The following is an 11,559-nucleotide window of genomic DNA, read 5'->3' as shown; positions in this document are numbered from 1 at the left end:
AGCCTGGCTTCCCTTGGCCTCCATGAATACACGCCAGTGAGGGAACTTACAGATAATTGTATGTTGGGGTACAGAGATGAGGTAGTCATTAAAAAATCATGTTATTTGGAATCCTCACACCTTAATCACTGATAAGATGTTGTTGTGCAAATCGTATGTTGGGTACTATATTTATTGAATATTATATGAATCCTATACATTTTAATGGCCAATATATGTGCAATCAATTAGCTTAATTTAACAAATGATTGTTGCAGGAATGCTGATCTTATCTGTTTCTAACTACAGAAATGCTTTCAGAACAATCTGAGATGGTGGGGATCAGGGCTTGCTGAAATGACATGGGATGACACATATGGCAGAGGGTCCGCTGACACTTGAGATGCCATGCTAAGATCCTGGAGCAAAAATGTTTTGGTTGGAGAGGAAGTAGGGTTCCTTGATTTGCATTTAGCCATTTAAATGTCCCTTTAAACACAAAAAGTGTTATTTTACTCAGGCAGCAGGAAGATATTGCTTAGTTACTCAAAAGTGATTATGCAGTACAGTATCTATCTGATTGTTGAACTAATCCCGATCCCAATTAAACATTCTGAAATTATGATATTTTCCTTCAACTGTCCACTAATGTTTAAATCCTGCTGACTTGTGTACTCTGCTGTGTTGTCTAGGTGCTGAAGTGGTCAGACTACTGTCTCCCTCTGGCCTGTAGCCTAGTGCAGCCATTCAGGGCCGTGGCTCAGGACAGCGTTGACAACTTCAGCCGACCTCGGAATGGCATTTATGGAAGATCGACCTTCAGCTGGACAATGGACTTGTGCCTTCAAAGATAGTCTGTGAGTGTCTAGTCCTTACCTTTGAAATCAAGGGTTTCTCATTTATGGAGTGTGTTAACTCAACTTTATTGTACACATAGGATTTTAAGGATTTTAAATATTTAAAATAAAAACATTTGTACTTTTAAGGCTATTTGTAAGGGGTCGTTCCATTTCATTTCAGCAAGCCATGACACCCACTATCTCAGATTGTTCTGAAATGGTTTTCTGTTGTTAGAAACCGATAAGATAAGCATTCCAGCAACATGATTTTGTTGAAAGACAATTTGAACTCTGAGACATTAAGCTAATTAAGGGCACACAAATTGGCCATGTCAAGTTATGGGATTCATATAATATTCAAGAAATATCATACTCAATATTAAATTTGGACCAAGCCCCTTCTTAACAACGATTGATATATGAGAAATCCAAATAAATGGTCAAAAGCCACCAACAACCCTTCACACCACACACCAAGCCCGCCCCAACATACAGTATCAGTTCTCTGTTAGACAAGTACTATGAAGCTGCGGCTTGGAGCATTGTTTATTCATACTATGTCATGTATTCTCAGTAAATTTGGGGATTGTGTTTTTCCCCTGTTCAGAGAAATTAGCCATTGAAGTAGCTTGCATTTCCCCCCATAAATTAGCATGAAAGTACCCAATTTTGACCACCAGATGCTGCTGTTCCTGCTACTGCCATACCCTTTAATCCAATTTGCTCTCTTGTGTTTATTAAATGTATCACATTTTCTTTGCCGCTTTGGGTAGAAAACCAATAGCTATTTGCTCATGATAAAAATGTATTGTATGGTCATCCTCACAACTCAAGCCAGTCCTCCATGAAAGCAATTCAATTTGTTTTCTCTTAGGCTTAATCTGTGTCCAGGAAATGGCCCCTATGTGTGTGGATTATTCCCATTAAAAAAAGTCTGGATTAGACAATTCCTGGTAAACAAGCAAGCCATTAGGTTACAGCTTTTGCAATGGTTTCAATGTTGTGGTCTAAAAGGGTCTTCGATGATAAAAGTCCTGAACACACACTTTATTGTGTTTGGTAATGGTATTGTGTTTGGTTTAATAGTAAATATCACTAATCACACAACATACAGTGCTTTCGGAAAGTATTAAGACTCCTTCACTTTTTCCACATGTTGTTACGTTACAGCCTTATTCTAAAGTTGACTAAATAAATCTACACACAATACCCAATAATGACACAACAAAAACAGGGTTTTAGACATTTTAGAAAATGTATTAAAATAAATGTTTTAATGATTTTACATTTACATAAGTATTCAGACCCTTTGCTATGAGAATTGAAATTGAGTTCAGGTGCATCCTGTTTCCATTGAGGTTGGGGTTGGGGGGGGTCCTTGGGGGGCCTTTGACCATTTTAATGTCTTAATCATTGTTGAGAAGGGGTTTGGTCCAAATCGGATGTTGGGTACTATATTTATAGAATACTATATGAATCCTATAACTTCAAACGGACAATTTAGGTGCAATAAATTAGCTTAATTTCTATATATCTTTTAACAAAATAATGTTTCAGGAATGCTAGTCTTATCTGTTTCTAACTACAGAAACCAGTTCAGAACAATCTGAGATGGTGGGTGTCTTTCTTGGGCTTTTTGAGGTGGAAGGACACTAAGGCATTTTTTGAAGACAATTTGTTTTAGGTCCCAAATCAAATTTCAAATAAAAGAAAATGTATTTATATAGCCCTTCGTACATCAGCTGATATCTCAAAGTGCTGTACAGAAACCCAGCCTAAAACCCCAAACAGCAAGCAATGCAGGTGTAGAAAGCACGTGGCTAGGAAAAACTCCCTAGAAGGCCAAAACCTAGGAAGAAACCTAGAGAGGAACCAGGCTATGAGGGGTGGCCAGTCCTCTTCTGGCTGTGCCGGGTGGAGATTATAACAGAACATAGCCAAGATGTTCAAATGTTCATAAATGACAAGCATGGTCAAATAATAATAATCACAGTAGTTGTCGAGGGTGCAGCAAGTCAGCACCTCAGGAGTAAATGTCAGTTGGCTTTTCATAGCCGATCATTAAGAGTATCTCTACCACTCCTGCGGTCTCTAGAGAGTTGAAAACAGCAGGTCTGGGACAGGTAGCACGTCCGGGACAGGTAGCACGTCCGGTGAACAGGTCAGGGTTCCATAGCCGCAGGCAGAACAGTTGAAACTGGAGCAGCAACACGGCCAGGTGGACTGGGGACAGCAAGGAGTCATCATGCCAGGTCGTCCTGAGGCATGGTCCTAGGGCTCAGGTCCTCCGAGAGAGAGAAAGAAAGAGAGAAAGAGAGAATTAGAGAGAGCATACTTAAATTCACACAGGACACCGGATAAGACAGGAGAAGTACTCCAGATATAACAAACTGACCCTAGCCCCCCGACACATAAACTACTGCAGCATAAATACTGGAGGCTGAGACAGGAGGGGTCAGGAAACACTGTGGCCCCATCCGATGATACCCCGGACAGGGCCAAACAGGAAGGATATAACCCCACCCACTTTGCCAAAGCACAGCCCCCACACCACTAGAGGGATATCTTCAACCACCAACTTACCATCCTGAGACAAGGCAGAGTATAGCCCACAAAGATCTCCGCCACGGCACAACCCAAGGGGGGGCGCCAACCAGACAGGAAGATCAGTCAGTGACTCAACCCACTCAAGTGACGCACCGCTCCTAGGGACGGCATGAAAGAGCACCAGTAAGCCAGTGACTCAGCCCCGCGTAATAGGGTTAGAGGCAGAGAATCCCAGTGGAGAGAGGGAAACCGGCCAGGCAGAGACAGCAAGGGCGGTTCGTTGCTCCAGAGCCTTTCCGTTCACCTTCACACTCCTGGGCCAGACTACACTCAATCATATGACCCACTGAAGTGATGAGTCTTCAGTAAAGACTTAAAAGTTGAGACCGAGTCTGCGTCTCTCACATGGGTAGGCAGACCATTCCATAAAAATTGAGAATATATAGGAGAAAGCCCTGCCTCCAAGCTGTTTGCTTAGAAATTCTAGGGACAATTAGGAGGCCTGCGTCTTGTGACCGTAGCGTACGTGTAGGTATGTACGGCAGGACCAACTCGGAAAGATAGGTAGGAGCAAGCCCATGTAACGCTTTGTAGGTTAACAGTAAAACCTTGAAATCAGCCCTTGCCTTAACAGGAAGCCAGTGTAGGGAGGCTAGCACTGGAGTAATATGATCAAATTCTTTGGTTCTAGTCAGGATTCTAGCAGCCGTATTTAGCACTAACTGAAGTTTATTTAGTGCTTTATCCGGGTAGCCGGAAAGTAGAGCATTGCAGTAGTCCAACCTAGAAGTAACAAAAGCAAATGCAGTTACAGTTGTTGGCCAATGCTATCTCAGAACTTCACTTAATTATTGTCAACGCTAGGCTATATCCCAAAACATTATCCAAATAATTTTTCCAAATCTATTATGAAATTGTTTCACATTGCTTAATATGGAGAGCGGGCCACATTTTGCAATTAAAATATTCCCCTCTGTGCCCATTTCCCTAGCAGTCCTGCTCAGAGAATATGCTTTTAAATAACTTTTGGAGAAGGGAAAGTCAGAGAAGCACATCACTTCCCTCTCCCTCAAAAAACAGACTGAGATCATCCTCTCTGAGCATTCTCCCTGCGAGTGGGAGGTACTCTCAGAGAGAAGCTCCCCCCAGCTAACACAACGCAGGAAGGGAAGCCTGCTCCTACCACTGGAGGTCCATAGGGCGTTAGTGGAGAGACGAGGCTCAGAGCCCATACGAGGAGCCAGCCCTGGGGTGGACAGGGGACTCCCTGGGTAACAACCACCAGCACATGGAGGGCCAAGGCCACCACCTCTACCTGTCCAGCTGCCACGAGTGCCTGGAGCTGGGAACAGCACCATACTCTCCATCAAGTACGCCTTGGTTGACAATATCTCCGACCTTCCTGACGACTAGGCCATGTGCACGGACAGCGAGGACGAGACTCTGGACGAATTCGAGGAGGATGAGGCAGAGAGCTTCCTTGGTCAGAGCCGACGGGTCAACATTTAGCGGGAAGCCCCCCAATGTGCTGGTGTACACGGGCGGCTTCCAGGAGAGGTTTCAGCCCCAGTAGGCCCTCGGTGAACCCTGGCTGGAGAGTTCCAACCTGCTAGTACTGGCCTCGGACAAACCCCTCACCCCCCAGCTCCAGGCTCGCTTTCTGGCATACTTGGAGCAGGGTGGCAGGGTCCTGGGGCTCTCCTTGTCTGTTAGAGGTCTTACATGACTTCCATCCTCAAGTTGGATAAAAAACCATTCTACTGCTTTACCAATGTATACTCATCAGTCTCTCAGCTAGAACTGACATGAGGCTGACTGCTTTCTGCTGATCAAAGGTCTCTTCCAGCTCTACTGTTTGTGTTCTTGTGGAGCCCTGCTCTCACTTGTTTTGACTGGCCCTCGGGACACATAAACCTGTTCTAAACCTGTTGCATATATTGGACATAGATTTGCATGTATTAAGAATCAAAATGGTTTCTACATGTTCAGACCTGTCTGGAGTAGGGCTGCCACAATAAACATTTAACTGGACAATTATGTGTGTGTGTGTGTGTGTGCCCGCGTGTATGTGTGTGCGTCCGCCCGCGTGTATGCGTATATGAGGACGTGTGTGTGGGTGGCTGGATGGATGGATGGACGGATTGTGTGTGTGTGGCCAGGAAAATATCTGACATGGACGGAAGTCATAGCTCACACTCACAACACCTTATTGGTCAGTGTACAATGCAATTTCTCTATGTGAAATTAGTGAATTGACTGTTTAAAAAGTGATACCAGTCTGTTGTGTACAACCAATCACTGGCAGGCTGAGGCTTTATTCCTCTATTGCATTTGGTAATGTTGAGGCCTCTGGCTCTTTCATTGATATTCTAATAGGCCCACTGGCACAGTGCTTTGCTCTGCTGTGGTATGTGGGGAATTTGCACGGGGAATAATCAGTGTTTGAGATGGATTTACTCACCCATCTCAGAGGGATCTCCAAGCGCCCAGCCAGGCTAATGCATCTGATTGGCCTGACGGGCCTATGAGAGCAGGAAGTGAAATACCTCAGGACCACACACAGGGAGGCTGTTTCTGGAGGCTTCAGTCTCAGCAGTTATGGGTAATGTAGTATAAAACCCACAAGGGCTCTAGAGTCTAGAGTAGGTCTGTCAGATAGGCAGATATGCTGAAATGCCGCACTTGAATTGGGAAAGGATTGTGAAAATGTAATTATTTAAGCCAGGGTCTCAAGACTGGAGCCCAGGTGTAATGGTACTCTACTCTGTTGTACCCATTACTCTGAAAGACAGGTTTCTTGGCAGGGGGATACAAATGACAGCAGAAGTTTCCCTATGCACCCTGCAGCCTGTGGTGAAGTAACTATCCACTAGGTGGCAGCATATCTCTATTTTGCTCTTTATGAATAGTACAGCCCCATAATTATTGTTGTGGTGATGCATTTTAGCAAAGAGCAAATAATTCAGTCAGTTCGTTTAATGTTCTTGAGTATTCATTGTGTACACTTACTGAAAAATGTATTAAAGAACTTGTACGTCCAAATCAAAATCCCTTTGCCCTTGATTTATAAGCCCCAAAACGAATACATTAGCCCTTGATGTCAAATAAAGACCTCAAAACATACCATGGACAGGAGAGGCGCGTCACACCGTTGCCCTCCACCTGACAGATCACCACTGATGGGCCCACTTGAACGAGTTTGACAAGTTAAGTGACTTATTTATCCATCCACTTGGCCTTAGTTGGCCTCCTTGTGCCCAACAACGTAGAAAAGGCCCAAACTGTAGTATTATTATGACTGTTGGGTGTGTTTGGACTGGGCTGTGACCTCTTCACCCCACTGCCCTGGCCACTTTGTTACAACAAACACCAGGATGATGAAAGCGAGGGCATGTGTGACTGCTTCCAGATTGTTCTTGAAAAATGGAAGGTGCTATGTGGGGGAGGAGGAAGGCGGTGAGGCTGGTGGATAGAGTTTTCTCTGTGCACTGTGTCTTGACTAAAAAGAGGGGATGGACTGTGCATCTGGCAGTGCAAGCTCTGGAATTTGTAGTGCTGGTACTGGTGGTATCATTATTACCCAGGCTCCCTTGCTCTACCTCTCTCTCTCTCTCTCTCTCTCTCTCTCTCTCTCTCTCTCTCTCTCTCTCTCTCTCTCTCTCCTCTCTCTCCTCTCTGCTCTTCTCTCCTTCCTCTCTCTCTCGTCTCCTTGCTCTCTCTCGACTCTTTCTTCTCTCTCTCTCGTCTTCTCCTCGGTCTCTCTCTCGTTGCTCTTCTCGCTGCTTTCTGCTCTCCCTCTCTCTGCTCTTGCCTCTCTCTCTCTCTCTTCTCCCCTCTTCCCTCTCTCTCTCTCTCTCTTCTCTTCTCTGCTCTCAGCTCTTCGCTCTTTGCTCTCTTGCCTCTTTGCTCTTCTTCCTTGCCTCTCCTTTGCTCTTTCTCTCTCTCTCTCCTCTCCTCTCTCTCTCTCTCATTCTTTTGCTCTCTTCTCTCTATTTGCGCTCTCTCGTCTCTCTCCTTCTCTCTCTTGCCTCTCTCTTCCTCTCTTTGCGCTTCTTCTCTCCTTGCGCTCTCCTCTCTCTCTCTCTCTCTCTCTCATTGCTCTCTCTCTCTCTCTGCTCTTCTGTCTCTTGCTCCTCTCTCCCTCTCCTCGTCCTCGGTTCTGAGTAGTAGGATCGTCTACGAGAGAGAATGAGAGTGACGGCAAGTTAGCTCTCTCTCAACTCTCGAGAGATCATCCGCAGGAGAGCAGCAAGAGTCAGCCGCGAGAGATAGGCAGAGAGGAGCGCGTAGAGCGAGGAGAGAGAGAGAAGAGAAGAAGAGAGAGAGAAGAGCTGATGAGTACGCAGAGAGTCAAGACGAGAGAGAGAGAGAGCCGACTCTCTTGAGAGCTGTCAGAAGTCTTCAGCAGATAGGACGAAGATGTACTGACTGCAGCAGAGATCAATCACGGACGAGAGTACGTCAAGATTCGTCGAGTCAAGTATAGCAGAGAGCAGGTACGCCAGAACGATCAGACGTGCATCGCTCTCCGCATCTCGGTCCAATCTCTGCTTCGTCTTTACATGTACTCGGAATCGAGAAGGAAGAGGGAGAAAGAAGAGTCAGCAAGAGTATAGAGTACAGAGGGCTCGGGAAAGAGAGATGAGAGCAGAAGAGAGATCGATCGACATCGTATCCAGAGGCAGGCGCGTTCCGTCATTGCCATCTCTTCTATCTCTTCTCTGAGAGAGAGACGAGGGCAGAAAGGTAGTCAGATCATCATTCCGTCATGCCGATGCACAGAATCGAGAGCAATCGATCGAGATGAGGAGAATCTTAGCTCGTGGCTCCTCTATCGTCAGTACAGCAATCGAGAAAGAGAGCGAATCGACGAGCGGAGCGTCCTCGTCGATCGTTGCGGGGTCAGATTGGGCTCTGAACTGCTCATCCCTCCGCGGGCTCATCAGTCTCTCAGGGCTCTGTCTCTCGGGGATCTGCGCGTCAGCCGAGGCGTCACAGTTTCAGGAGTTATCAATGAATTGCCAGCAGCATTGCGAAGGGCGCTTAATTGGCATGGGAAACATGTTGTTTGAAGGCATTGCCAAAGCAAGTGGGTAAGATAGTACACAAAAGTGATAATGAAAATCAATACAAATTGAGACATAAGACTTACACATACACGAAGTGTTCAAAAACAAGAAGTAAGACATTACAATGTCAAGTTATTATACTTAGAGTGTCGTGTAACATATGTCAAATGTTTAATGCTACAAAGTTTGAAAAATATAAGATAATAGTGGGTTTGGGTTATTTTACAATGGTGGGTTTGTTCTTCACTGGTTGCCCTTTTCTTGTGCAACCAGGTCACAAATCTTGCTGGCTGTGATGGGCACACTGTGGAATTTCACCCAGTAGATATGGGAGTTTATCAAATTGGATTTGTGTTTCAAAATTCTTGTGTGATCCTGTGGTAATGTGGAGGAAATATGTCTCTCTAATATGGTCATAGGCATTGGGGCAGTGAGGTTAGGAGTGCAGCTCAGTTTCCACCTCATTTTGTGGCAGTGAGCACATAGCCTGTCTTCTCTTGAGAGCCATGTCTGCCTAGGCGGCCTTTCTCATAGCAAGGCTATGCTCACTGAGTCTGTACATAGTCAACAGCTTTCTTAGTTTGGGTCGTCACAGGTGGTCAGGTATTCTGCCACTGTGTACTCTCTGTTTAGGGCCAAATAGCATTCAGTTTGCTCTGTTTTTTTGTTAATTCTTTCCAAATGTTCAAGTAATTATCTTTTTGTTTTCCTCATGATTTGGTTGGGTCCTAAATGAGGCTGTTGTCCTGGGCTCTGTGGGGTGTTTGTGTTTGGTTGAAACAGAGCCTAAGGACCAACTTGCTTAGGGGACTCTTCTCCAGGTTCATCTCTCTGTAGGTGATGGCTTTGTTATGGACAGGTTTGGGAATCGCTTCCTTTTAGGTGGTTGTAGAATTAACGGCTCTTTTCTGGACTTTTGATAATTAGTGGTATCGGCCTAATTCTGCTCTGCATGCATTATTTGGTGTTCTACGTTGTTACACGGAGGATATTTTTGCAGAATCTGCATGCAGAGTCTCAATTTGGTGGTTTTGTCCCATTTTGTGAAATCTTGTTGGTGAGTGGCGGACCCCAGACCTCACAACCATAAAGGGCAATGGGCTCTATGACTGATCAAGTATTTTTGCCAGATCCTAATTGGTATGTTGAAATTATTGTTCCTTTTGATGGCATAGAATGCCCTTCTTGCCTTGTCTCTCTCAGATCGTTCACAGCTCTGTGGAAGCTACCTGTGGTGCTGATGTTTAGGCCGAGGTATGTATAGTTTTTTGTGTGTGCTCTTAGGGCAACGGTGTCTAGAGGAATTTGTGGTCCTGGGCCACTGGACCTTTTTTGGAACACCATTATTTTGGGTCTTACTGAGATTTACTGTCAGGGCCCAGGTATCTTGACAGAATCTGTGCAGAAGATCTAGGTGCTGTTGTAGAGCCCTCCTTGGTTTGGTGACAGAAGCAGCACCATCATCAGCAAACAGTAGACATTTGACTTTCGGATTCTAGTAGGGTGAGACCCGGGTGCTGCAGACTGTTTCTAGTGCCGCGCCAATTCGTTGATATATATGTTGAAGAGGGTGGGGCTTAAGCTGCATCCCTGTCTCACGCCCACGACCCTGTGAGAAGAAATGTGTGTGTTTTTTTGCCAATTTTAACCGCACACTTGTTGTTTGTGTACATGGATTTTATAATGTCGTATGTTTAAGCCCCAACACCACTTTCCATCAATTTGTATATGCAGACCTCATGCCAAATTGAGTCGAAGGCTTTTTTGAAATCAAACAAAGCATGAGAAGACTTTGCCTTTGTTTTGTTTTTTCCTCTCTCTCTCTCTCTCTCTCTCTCTCTCTTCGCATCTCTCTCTCTCTCTCTCATCTCTTTCGCTCTCTCTCTCGTGCTCCGTCGTCTCTCTCTTTCCCGCTCCGTTCTGGTAACCATGTCGAAAACCTTTTGCACTTTCTTAATGACATGTCCATTCTTCTCACTTCGGTCCATATCTTCATCTGCGTCCTCCAAATCAGTTGCTTCTCAAAGCTCATCGTAGGCTTCTACTCTGTTCTCCCGATGCGCTTCAAATACACATGCTGCACGATCGCAGGGTCCTCCTCCTCTCTACCATCAGTATCCACAAAACAGTAAAGCTGGATCAGAGACCTTTCGGATCTCAGCAGAAAGATATCAGTCAGCTCACTCATGTTCAGTTCTAGCTTCGTCAGATGACTGCATGAGTTTACTCTCTCTCTCTCTCCATTTTTGGGTGCATAACGCTCCCAGTGAGAATGGGTTTTTTCTATCGCATTAACCTTGAGGATGGACAGTCCAGTAAGTCACCTCTTAACAGCCAAGGTCAGTCTCAGCTCCCCCAGGACCCTTGCCCACCCTTGCTCCAAGTATCCAGAAAGCGGAAGCCTGGAGTTGTGGTGCGTGCTGGGGTTTGTCCGAGCGCCAGTACTAGCAGGTTTGCAACTCTCCAGCCAGGGTCACCGAGGGGCCCCTAACTGGGCTGAAAACCTCTCCTGGAAGCCGCCCGTGTACACCAGCACATTGGGGGGCTTCCCGCTAAATGTTCCCTCGTCGGCTCTGACCAAGGAAGCTCTCTGCTCATCCTCCTCGAATTCGTTCGCACAGAGTCTCGTTCTCGCGTGTCCGTGTGCACATGGCCTAGTCGTTCAGGAAGGTCGGAGATATTGTCAACCAAGGCGGTACTGATGAGGAGAGTATGGTGCTGTTCCCAGCTCCAGGCCACTCGTGCAGCTGGACAGCGTAGAGTGTGGGCCTTGCCCTCCATGTGCTGGTGGTTGTTACCCAGGGAGTCCCCTGTCCACCCCAGGGCTGGCCCTCCTCGTATGGGCTCTGAGCCTCGTCTCTCCACTAACGCCCTACTGGACCTCCATGGTAGGAGCAGGCTTCCTCCTGCGTTGTTCTAGCTGGGGGGAGCCTGCTTCTTCTAGAGTACTCTCGCCACTCGCAGGGAGAATGCTCAGATGAGGATGATCTCGAAGCTCCTGTTTTTTTGCGAGGATGTTAGGGGGTTCTCTGTTAAAGGGTAAGGGTCTACTTGAGGGAAGTGTGACTGTTGCTTCTTACTTTTCCCTTCTCCTCAAAAGTTATTTTAAAAGCAATATTCTCTGT

The 11,559-nt window shown here is 45.9% G+C and overlaps 1 pseudogene; it reads left to right on the top strand.

The window, feature by feature from the left end:
• The first annotated feature begins 671 nt into the window (after window positions 1-671).
• LOC112072297 (biotin--protein ligase-like) overlaps window positions 672-11,559 on the top strand; it is a 54,113-nt pseudogene continuing 43,225 nt past the window's right edge.

The sequence above is a fragment of the Salvelinus sp. IW2-2015 genome, unplaced genomic scaffold, assembly GCF_002910315.2.
Source record: "Salvelinus sp. IW2-2015 unplaced genomic scaffold, ASM291031v2 Un_scaffold1881, whole genome shotgun sequence".
NCBI classification, from domain to species: domain Eukaryota; kingdom Metazoa; phylum Chordata; class Actinopteri; order Salmoniformes; family Salmonidae; genus Salvelinus; species Salvelinus sp. IW2-2015.
The sequence above is the reverse complement of the archived record's forward strand: the minus strand, read 5'-3'. Positions and strand labels throughout refer to the sequence as shown.